The sequence below is a fragment of the Myxocyprinus asiaticus genome, chromosome 37 (assembly GCF_019703515.2).
Source record: "Myxocyprinus asiaticus isolate MX2 ecotype Aquarium Trade chromosome 37, UBuf_Myxa_2, whole genome shotgun sequence".
NCBI classification, from domain to species: domain Eukaryota; kingdom Metazoa; phylum Chordata; class Actinopteri; order Cypriniformes; family Catostomidae; genus Myxocyprinus; species Myxocyprinus asiaticus.
Genome location: NC_059380.1, coordinates 24,331,952 through 24,343,876, shown reverse-complemented (window position 1 = coordinate 24,343,876; position 11,925 = coordinate 24,331,952).

Genomic DNA, 11,925 nt, shown 5'->3' with positions numbered 1-11,925 from the left:
AACAACAACAGCAGGAGCCACAAAACTTTTTTCTCTTCAGATTAATGGGGTGAAAGAGCCACGGGGGAAAGCAGACCAAAATGTTAATCAAGTTCTCTGTCTGGTGTGTAGAGTTGATTTCACAAATATTGCTTGGAAGACATCTTATTTTTAAGCAGGTCTGGGAATATATATTGAAGGGACAGTTCACTCAAAAATAAAAGTTCTATAATTTATGCACCATCGTGTAGTTTCAAATCCATATGCTGTTATTGTCACGGCTCCGGTGAGTTTGCTGGTTTGTTTTGTTATTTTCTCTCCCTTATGTCTCGCATGATCTGCGTTTTCATGGGAACATTGATTGTTCCCGGGGGAACGCTGATCATGCCACTGATTAGCGTGCCGAGCAACACCTGTTCTCCTCTAATTCACTCCCTTCTTAAGCCCTTTGTGTTCTCAGTATCTTTGCTAGATTGTTGTTTGATGTGAAGTAACTAACCTCACTCTCTCTGCCTAGTTGGTCCTGTCTCATGTATCTGTTGGTTGCCCTTGTGTCGGGTGTGTGGCTGCCTTCCAGTTCGCTGCGTGTCAGCTGGGTTTCCATGGAGGATACCTCGTCTTTGCTCGCGTGTCGGTAGCTAGATCGCCCTACCCTGCTGGGCATCATTCTGCACCTCAATAAGCTTCAACGGAGGATTCCACGAATCTATTCCTGACTTCCACAACACACACACTCATTCTGCGAACACACTCTTCACGGATCGCCCCAGGCGCGGTCACAGCGAGCGCACTTCTCTGTCATCACTCCCCACTGCTGCAGCCAGTGTCAGGATCCTTGACATCCACAGTGACTGGTCACATTTATTGCAAATAAATCCTATTAACTGTTCCTCTGTATTTGGGTCTGTTTGTCTCGCTATCGCTTGTTACAGTTATTTTTGTTTTTTTACAGTGGACAACAAAGTATAACTTATTGAACAATCAGACACATGCTAGAACCAATGCTGCATTAACATCAATGACATAAATGGCTTGCTTTTTGGTAATTTTGTAATCTTTTTTGGTCAGTATGAACTGCCATTGTATGGAAAAAGCTTTGAGAATATTCTTAAAAAATATTACTTTTGTATTCCACAGTAAAAAATTAAAGCATACAGGTTTGGAATGACATATGGGTGAGTAAATGATGACAGAATTTTAATTATTGATTAAAATATTTCTTAGTGGTGGATCTGTTGGAAAAAGAGCAGAAGCAAAGTTAATGTGACACTGTTGGGTGACCCTACAAGTCACATATTTAACACCCCCCCCCCCCACATTGCAGGTCTCGATTCGTAACGGTTTGCCGAGGGAGAGAATTGCTCTAGCCACCTCTGTGAAGGAAACAGTGTCGAGTAGTGCGTGGGAGCTGATGCACCCCCCTACCACTACTGATGTGTATATGTGTCGGGCGTTGCCTTTACGGACCAGATCATCCAAGAAGCTTAGAAAAGGAGGGTGTGGTGTGTTAGGAGTGACTGTTTTTGGCCTTCCCTGTTTCCCTTTCCCATCTTACAAAGTAAATTTTGGCGTTAACAGGAGAGGGTACATAGTTTAGTACTGCTGACAGGGGGTCAGCGCAGTGTTCCTTTGAGGAGTTTGGTGGTCTTGGTGAACGTCGGAGCACGTCAAGCTACATTATTGCCTCCGTCAGGCATCTTCTGATTATAACCTCCATTTCCTGTCTCAAATCTTGTCCTCTGGGGGGGGGGGGGGTTTTGAAACCTTGTCTTCCCACTCACTCTTGTTTGGGTTTCCATTCAAACCGTACCTTTCCTTTTGGCCGGCGAACATTTTGCCATTTTGGCCCGGTGTGATCCTGGGGGTCTGGTCACCATCCCCCTGGTTCTGTTGCCCACCCTGCTAATGAGGTGGTCGGTGCCCCTGGGGTCCTGTTGTAATGTTCACCTTAATGCGAGGCATCTCACTGCCTTCAAGCGCTAGGTCGCCGTTTTCTGAGGCCCTCGAGCAGGGCGCACGCACGTCTTCCATGCCATTTGTGCATAACTTCTGATTTCCTGCATGGTAGGGTTGCCCGTTCTGCAGGGCATTGTAACGTCATAACACACGCTCTCGTGGAGGTTGTGAAGGAAGAGAGACTTGAAAGCCTGTTCCTCCTCCAGACCTGGTGCATTACATCCTTGGAAGTGTGCGGTTCTCAGGCATCTGTAATACTCAGGCAGAGGCTCCTGCCTCTTCTGCGAGATGGCGAAAGCACCTAGGGTAGCGGAGGCTGCGTCGGTATACGGCAAATACTCCTCGCGTAGGGCTTTACACAGAGCTGAATAGCAGTCTTGGATACCAGTCGGTAATGTTTCCATGAACACATGGATACTCCTCACTGTGGTCTTCCATATGAGCTTGAGTTGTTCACATGATGAAGCATGAGGTAAGTCAACAAGGCAGCACTCAATTTCTCTGAGATAATCATCGATGTTTGAATCTCGAGTACTCGGGACAAAGCGCTCTATGTCCATTGTAAGGGACTCGAGTTGACAAGTGCATAAGTCTTGGTGTTGGTAGACAGGAGTCCTGTCATCCGAGTCATCCGAAACACCATAGTCACTCAGATCGCTATAGCGATGAGCACAACTTCCCCCTGTGGTGTGGAATCAGTCTGGTTTATACACAAGGTGGCATGACTGAAAACTGGAAGGAGGGGCACCTGCATCCAACCAGCAGGCCGCTGGAGGCACTTGAAAGGCGTCTAGGAGGATGAAGTCAGAGACTGTACCACTAGGGGCAGCTTGGCTCCTAGCATGTGTCCCTGGGTTTCCTAGGGGCACATTTGTACTTGTTGTGCTAAAGAGGGGGCCTTCTTCAATGTCAGATGTGGTGTTGTGTGTTTCCTTGGTGGCCAGGTCAGCAGCTGCACTTACCTGATCTGACTCTGCTCTTTGCTGGGCAGCTTTGAGCTGCCCGTGCAGGGTTTCATTTACCTCCTGCATCCGGGCATTATCTTCCTGTGCCCAGACTCTTTCAGCTTGTGTGCATCTAACTTCTTGGCACAGGCTGAGATTTTCCTTCTGCACCACTTGGTAGCTGTTCTGCAGCTGGGTGAGCTGGGCCTGGTGCTCTGTTGTTTGCATTTGTGTTCTGCGGTGATGAAGAAGAAACATGTGGCCCACGAGGTTTGTGATTGTGTGCTCTGGCTACCCGACCGGGTTGTTGACAAAATCAACTAGTTCCTGCAATGCTTCATCACAACGGCTACAATGTTAGTCGTTGTGATGAAGCATTGCAGGAACTAGTTGATTTTGGTTATCTCTCTCCTCTACGGAGAGACGGAGGACAGCGTCGACCACATCTTGCAGTGCTGGGTCATCTGACCTCTGAGGAGCTTCAGCTCCGGCCACGTGGGGTGACTGGCGACTCATTTTACCGGGACAGTAAAAATGCTCGTGACACAGTGGCTCTGACAGCTTGTTGTGTTACAGTGGCTATACTACTGACACGAACGCACAGGTGAGAGGCTTCGACCTGTGGCATACGGCTTACTGTTATGCAATGTGCAAATTTCACTGCGACCTCTCCTTGGTGGACGTTAATTAGGTGACCTGACACCTCTCTGAAACATCTAGGAGAAAGCATTAGGAGTTAAATAACAACAACAGCTGGCTTGGAGCAGACTATTGTAAATTTACCAACCCCTAATCCACTCTAAGAGTACTTTCACAACACACTGACTTATACTTGGCAAGTCGTGAGAGAAGTCAATCGTCAAACAGAACCAAACTTCGAACTAATGATTCAAGTTATTACTTTGGATTCTTATGCATACACACTGTGACAAAACTGACATGTAGGATGCCTCACATGGGTTTGGTTATTTGCAATAATTAATAATTAAAGATAATTATTAATTATTAAAATCAATAGAACATTGATTAGAATCAGCATTAGCGTTTTAATCCTTTAATCAACAATCATCAAAGATAACCATCAATAATCAAAATCAATAGAATTTGAATTATCAAAGATAATTATTAATTATTAAAATCAATAGAACATTTATTAGAATTAACATTAGCTTATTGATCCTTCAAATCAACAATCATCAAAGATAATTATCAATTACCAAAATCAATAGAATATTAATAAGGATTAATATCACCGGGGCACCACCCTGGAATCAGGGACTAATAACCAGACAGTATGGCAGTCTCATTATTGGATTGTTCTCTTAGGAAAGTTGATGTCTGGAGAACATCGACATTCAAAAGATAAACAATGAAGGCTTGAATACAAGCACTGACATCCTCTGCCAGCCCTTGACACAGGTGCATGCAGAACGATACCAAAACACTTCTCTTTAAAGTATAACAAAGTTTACTGAAGCAGTAATATCAATTAATAATCAATACAATACAGTCGATAAACTTCAGACTTCCAACTACAAACTAAACAGTAACATGATTATATATCAAATAAATAAGCCTATAATATGTGAGAGGAAGTATGTGTGTGTGTGTGTGTGTGTGTGTAAGGAGAGAGGGAGGGCACAAAATGGCAGACGTGGCTCTCGTAGAGTGTACGTCACACGAGGTTTCCGGCCAAAGAATGTGGCCGTGATTGTGAGCGGAGAGACTGGTTAATGGCGTCCGCCCGTTTAACGCATGTCTCCGCTGGTACGATAACTTAGGGACAAAGTGGCCTCTATCGCCATGTTATCTGCTCGCCAAATGTGTGTGCGGGTATGTTTAAGAGGGGTCGTGTGTGTGCGGTTAGTACGAGAGAGAAAGAACAGAGTGACGGCACCAAAGCCGGTTCTAGCAATCGTTGGTCGTTGATTCTATAATGGATAAACTCAGTGTGCCAGTCTCACTCGCGATGGCAGAAATGCACAAACAGTCCAATGTGGTTGGACGACAACACAGCAAATCTAATTCATGGTAAAAGTAAGTTACAGTAATACCTTTGAGTATTATTAGCAGCAATGAGCGGACTCAGCGGTCCTTAAACTGTACAAGCAATAGCCTTAATACACAAGAATAACACACTATAATGATCTATCTCTGCCCAGACATAAACCTCTTACTTGAGTCACGTGAGGACATGGGTAGAATGTGTGTTTGTCCGTCGTTTGACTCCGACTCGGTTCCTCGAAGCTTGGATGATGACAGGAGGCCATTTCCTCGCTCTGTTGGTGGGCGGGCTGGCGGCTGATTCTCGGCGGGCTGGCGAAGAAATCAGTGAAGTCGACTTGGTTGAAGAGGGAAGGGAAATCTTCTTTCTTCACTTCTGCAGGCAAATGGATGAGACGTGGATTGCTCAGCAGTCTCCTTCGGATCCGTTAGCGTGCTCGGTGAAAAACAGTGGAATCTCAGCTACAGACGAGGCACATACTGTCCCTGGAAGCACGCCCAGAAGGAATTTCCGAGGTTTTATACTCTCAATGACATCATGGCTGAGGGAAGCGTTCTGTCATGCGTCTCATCCAATAGGAGTTGAGAGTTCAATCCTTCAGAATGTCACACATAGGTGTAATGTGATCAAGGTTTGATGGGATCTGTAGTCTATTTTGGACTCCTTTTGTTTGATTTTGGTGCTCTTTGTGTTATCAGGCTTCTAGTGTTCCTACAGGCTGCAGTCAGGCTTTATGACTGTGTTTGTAGGCCTGCCTTTGTCTCTTATCTGAGTACATGAGGCCCAACAATCTGTTGTATGCAGTTGCCCATAGGTAAGACAAATCACAAATGAGATCTCTTTTTAAAATCTTTTTTTTTTTAGACAGCAATCCATAACCCCCATCAAGTCAAGTGAAGTGGCTTTAATTGTCATTTCAACCATATACAGCTAGTACAGTACACAGTGAAATGAAACAACGTTCCTACAGGACCATGGTGCTACATAAAAACAACATGAAACAACATAAAACAAACACAGAACTACATGAGACTACACAGAACTAAAAGACCTACACATCTCTACATAAAGTGCATGTGCAAATGTGTGCAAACAGTACAAGACGGTACAATAACTGATGAAACAGGACAATAGGCACAGTAAGAGACAGTGCAGTGCTGATCAGTATACAGTTCTAGTGTGAAAGTGTCAGATGAAACAGGTAGTGCAAAAAGATAGTACAGTATAATAGAAAATGCAGTCTGGGCGTGAGAGCCCGAATGCTTCGTACCTTTTGCCAGACGGCAGAAGGGTGAAGAGTTTGTGTGAGAGGTGCGTGGGGTCATAGACAATGCTGGTGGCTTTGCAGATGCAGCGTGTGGTGTAAATGTCTATGATGGAGGGAAGAGAGACTCCGATGATCTTCTCAGCTGTCCTCACTATACTCTGCAGGGTCTTGCAGTCCGAAACGGTGCAATTTCCAAACCAGGCAGTGATGCAGCTGCTCAGGATGCTCTCGATAGTCCCTCTGTAGAATGTGGTGAGGATGGGGTGTGGGAGATGAGATTTTCTCAGCCTTCACAGAAAGTAGAGATGCTGCTGGGCTTTCTTGGTTATGGAGCTGGTGTTGAGGGACCAGGTGAGGTTCTCTGACAGGTGAACACCAAGGAATTTGGTGCTCTTGACGATCTACACAGAGGAGCCGTCGATGTTCAGCGGAGAGTGGTCTCTCTGTGCTCTCCTGAAGTCAACAACCATCTCTTTTTTGTCCACATTCAGAGACAGGTTGTTGGCTATGCACCAGTCCATTAGCCGCTGCACCTCCTCTCTGTATGCTGACTCATCATTCTTGCTGATGAGACCCACCACGGTCATGTCATTGGCAAACTTGATGATGTGATTCAAGCTGTGCATTGCTGCACATCGTGAGTCAGCAGAGTGAACAGCAGTGGACTGAGCACACAGCTTTGGGGGGGGGCCCAGTGCTCAGTGTGGTGGTGGTGGTGGAGATGCTGCTATATATATAGGGCCCCATCAACCACTGTTTTTTTATGTTGTTGTTTTTTTTTTCAACAGCCGTCAGAATAAAAGCTAAAAATATATATTTTTGTATCCTGTGTTGTTTCTTTACAACCCACTGGCTACATTGTTGGTACTGGGAGTGGAATGTCTGACTGATGGGAGCCAATAGGTCAATTTTTTGCTCTTTTTGAAATACAGTTGAGGTGATAATAGGTGCCTATGGGACACAGTGACATTCTACAAGCAAGAAAAGAAGTATATTATACAGACATTCGGCAACATATCCTTTGGTTTCAACTTTACAGTCTTATTAAGATAATTTTGCCCACAAGTGAAACTTCACTGTTTTTTTTTACTGAGTTGAACTGAGACATTTGAAATTTTCAAAATGTCACAATATGATGATGATAGTCCATTATTAGAAAACACTGATGATGAACATTGTGCAGGTAGTATGCATGACAGATTCAAGAGCTCAACAGAAAGCATGAAGAGACCATGGTTGCTATCGCCAGTTTGAGTAGACAGCCTAACAGGTCTTATGTTTATGTGCCAAGAGAACGTCACATTCAGCCATTCAGTGGTGATTTCACCAATGATGGGAGATATGTTGATGAGTTTATTGAAGAAGTAGAGAGGGTGTTACAGCACATGTTAGAAATCAGACCACTGAGGACCAGTTAGACCTCATACTCTCTCTCCTAAAGGGTGCAACCTTAGAAGAGGTCAGATTACGGATGGGGAATGAACCAAAGCGATCATGTGACCTCTTTGTGTACCTGAGAGAAGGTTTTCGAGAAAAGCGCAGTGTGTTTCAGTTATTACAAACATTCTATAGCCATAAACAACTGGAAAGTGATGTTCGTGCTTACACTCATGCTTTGTCTCAAATTCTGAGTTCTATCCTGAAGCAGTCATCAAATGCAGTATCAAATGTGAATTTGACAATCTGAGATCAATTCATTGAGGGGATTAGGGATGCAGGCCTTAGAAGGGAGCTTTGTAAGCTTGTTAGAAACAAGCCACAGTCAACACTATTTGAAGTGCGAGATGAAGCCCTTATGTGGTTTCTAGAAGATCCTAAATCTGGTGTCACAAAATTAGTCAGCAACAGAAGCGTTGTGTCTAAGATAGCAGAAGCTTTCAGTGTGCTGCTATTAGTATACCTGAGAAGAACCCTGCTTCTCTTGAAGAAGCTTAAAAAATTGTAGCAGAACAAGGAAATGCTATAGGAGAGCTAACACAAGTTGTCAAGAAACTCTTTGCAGTGCACTAATTCAGAACTTATGGCTCATAGTAAACCCAAGATGCAGGTTTACAGATGATGGTCAGCCAATATGTTTCCAGTGTAATGGTGTAAGATACATAGCTAAGAGGTGTGTGGAGAAAAAAAACAGACTGTCACAGAGAATGCTACATCATCAGTGCAGCAGTTAAACTTGCACCCTCACTTGCTGTGAGCCAGGCAGTGCAAGGGCAGTCCATAGGCTCAGCCATTATCGATACTTGTCGTGACCGACTACTCAAGCGTGCTGAGGGAAAATGTCCTATCGCTAATCTAAAGATTAGTGGAGTAATGGCCTCTTGTTTACTTGATGCAGGAAGCCAAGTCAGTACTATTTCTGAAAGTTTCTTCAGAGAACACCTATCTGGGGAGGATGAAGGTATGCTGTCCACAGCGATTTGGCGAAAAATTACAACTGCCAACAATTTAGACATACCTTACCTACTGTATGTTATCTTGAGTTGGAGGTTGAAACTGTTGCTTCCTGTACAGGCTGTGAAACTTTTCCCAGAAGATATCTGGTTACAGACCATAACCAGACTTGGTACTGTCTCGTGTCGAGAGTGTGAAGTCCAATGAGATGTGTGAGGTGAGATTTCAGAGAATTTCAGCTGATATTAAAGAGATCAGTGTAAACACAAAAGAGAGTCAGTTATTGGAGGACAGATCCAAAGAGTTTCTCAGCAAGCTACACATTGGTTGTGCTCCTGAACAGCAGGCAGAGCTGAGTGATATGTTGATGAAGTACTCTGATGTTTTTGCTGTCGAGGATGAAAGATATTGGTTTTACAGACAAAGTGCAACATGATATTCAAGTAGGGGATGATGTACCGGTGGCCTAGACTTATTGGCGTATCCCACCCACAGCAATCAAGCAGTAACAAGAAGCGGTCAAGCAATGGAAAATTCCCAGTACAGTTAAAGAGCACCTATTATGGTTTTTCAAATATTACATTTCATGTAGTGTGTTATATAGCTGTTTGTGAAAGTGCATGACAAATAGAGTTATTGACTCCCAAAAGAAAGAACTGATTCTGAACACCTGAAATGAGTCGTTAGTAATTCCAGACTTACTTCCTGTACTAACCTATGTAATTTGGTAACAAAAAACCCGCTTCTGGTCTTCATTGGCTGCTCGCGAACAGCTTTGACCCATCCTCAAATACTACACACTAAGAGGTAAACCAATCACAACAGACTGGGACATCTGACCAATCAGAGCAGAGTAGGCTCTCTGAAAGGAGGAGTTTAGAATGAATCCTTTAGAATGGATCATTGAGTCGTTTTTGACACTGGGAAAAAAGTTAAAGTTGCAATTTAAATTATGAGCTAATTAAAGTGTTTTTTGACCTTGGATGCATTTAAATCTATTGTATGAGACCTTTAAAACAAAATTAGGCACGTTTAAAAACCATAATAGGTGCTCTTTAAGAAATTATGCTCATTCTTAGGGTTCTGTAGTTACTACAGAAAGTTCATTGAGGGCTATACTAGAATTGCTAGCCCCCTCCACAGGTTTAGTGAACCTGTATATCAAGCAGTTTGGAACCACATAGAGAGAGTTTAGTGCTTTGTTGTCATCAGAGTGCCAATCAATGTTTGAGCTGCTGAAGGAGAAGCTTACTTCTGCTCCCATGTAAGGGTATGCAGATTTCAGTCTTCCTTTCATATTGGAGACTGATGTGAGCAGTGAAGGCCTGGGTGCTGTCTTATACCAGCAGCAGGGTGAGTGTAGCAGAGTCATAGTTTACACCAGTAGGAGCCTTCGTAAAGCAGAAAGGAATGACAGAAATAACAATAGCATGAAGATTGAAATACTGGCCCTCAAGTGGGCTACCTCTGAAAAATTCAGTGGTTATCTGCTTGGTTCCAAGTTTGTGGTCCTCACAGATAACAACCCTCTGTGACATGGCCAAGCTAGGTGCAATTGAGCAAAGACAGATCTCTCAATTAGTCATGTCATTTTTATTTGTATAGCGCTTTTCACAACACACATAGTTTCAAACCAGCTTTATAGAAAATCATGCATTAACAGAAAATTAAACTGTAATATCTATAAAGTCTTAGAGTCATCATTGTGTCGTTTGATTAAATATGATTGTAAATTGTGTAAAAAAAAAAAAATATATATATATATATATTAATTGTATTTAGAAACCCAGTGAGCAAGCCAAAGGCAACTGTGGCAAGGAACACAAAACTGGTTAATGGAGAAAAATAACTTTGGGAGAAACCAGGCTCAATGTGGGAGCCAGTTCCCCTCTGGCTAAACAGCATGAATATAATGCCAATGTTAGTTATTTGTGTGCAGTTAAAGTCATGGTTTAAAATTAGTAAACTAAGTATGTGTTATTAAGGGCCAGTGTTTAAACAAAGATTTTGATTGAACAGTATGATTAATGACTAATGTCTTTGAAGTCCTTCCTGGATTAACTACAGAAGTTCAAATAGATTAATTGTCCTTTGCTAGTTGGCTGATGAAGGCTTTTGGCAGTTAATTTATAGTCTATGCATTCCATTTTAAGAGTGTAGTCCATCATTAGTCCAAGGAGATGCAGTCAGAGATCAGTGAGGTGAATTGCAGTTCAACCTCAAGGTAATTTCGGTGAAGTCTATCCTAAGTTCAAGGTTCAAGCTTTGGCATATGAAGTATCCCATGTCTTATGGCTGGAGTTGGCATCAGTTCATCCTCTGAAGTCCATCGTAATAGACTGAAGTGATGTCTGGCTGGCACCGGCTGCATTTAGTCGTCATCACTTAGCGACATGTAGCAATGGAGTCCGACACCAAGCAGGAATGGAGCTGGATCTGGCCGGCTCTGGTAACCTCGAGATATGAATCCCGAGGGTGAGACAGGGAAACAAATAGAATAATATTAACGTAGATACCATTCAAATTATTGCAGAGTTATAGATTATGATAAATGTTTCTGGTTCCAGCAGACCTAACTAAAGTAGCCTAATTGTGAGTTGATGGATAAATTAGGTGTATGCATGGCTAAATAGATGAGTCTTTAGTCTAGACTTAAACTGAGTGAGTGTGCCTGCATCCCAAACAGTGTTAGGGAGACTATTCCATAGTTTAGGAGTCAAATAGGAAAAAGATCTACCTCCTTTTGTGGATTTTAATATTCTAGGAACTATTAACAGGCTAGAATTTTGTGATCATTATGAATGTGATGGAATAAAGTGTGGTAGAAGGTCACTTAAGTACTGCAGAGCTAGACCATTCAAAGCTTTGTACGCAGTTAAAAGAATTTTGAAATTAATACGAAATTTAACAATGTAGCCAATGTAACAATGATAAAATGGGGTTAATATGATAATATTTCTTGATTTTGCTGCATTTTGAACCAATTAAGGTTTATTTATTGAACTTGCAGGACATCCTCCCAGTAATGCATTGCAATAATCTAGTCTTGAGGTCATGAACGCACAAATTAGTTTTTTGGTGTCAGCAAAAGAGAGCATGTGTCATAACTTAGCAACATTTCTGAGGTGGAAGAATGCTGTTCTACAAACACTGGAAATTAGATTTTCCAAGAACAGATTGGTATCAAATATAACACCTAAGCTCTTTGCTGTAGAAGACGATGTAACAGTACATCCATCGAGAGTCAAATTATATTTTAGCATCTTATTTTTAGAGGTTTTTGGTCCAATAATTAGTACCTCTGTTTTGTCAGAATTGAGTAGAAGGAAATTTCTGGACTTCCAATCTTTGATTTCATTGATACACTTGGCTAATTTGGAGAA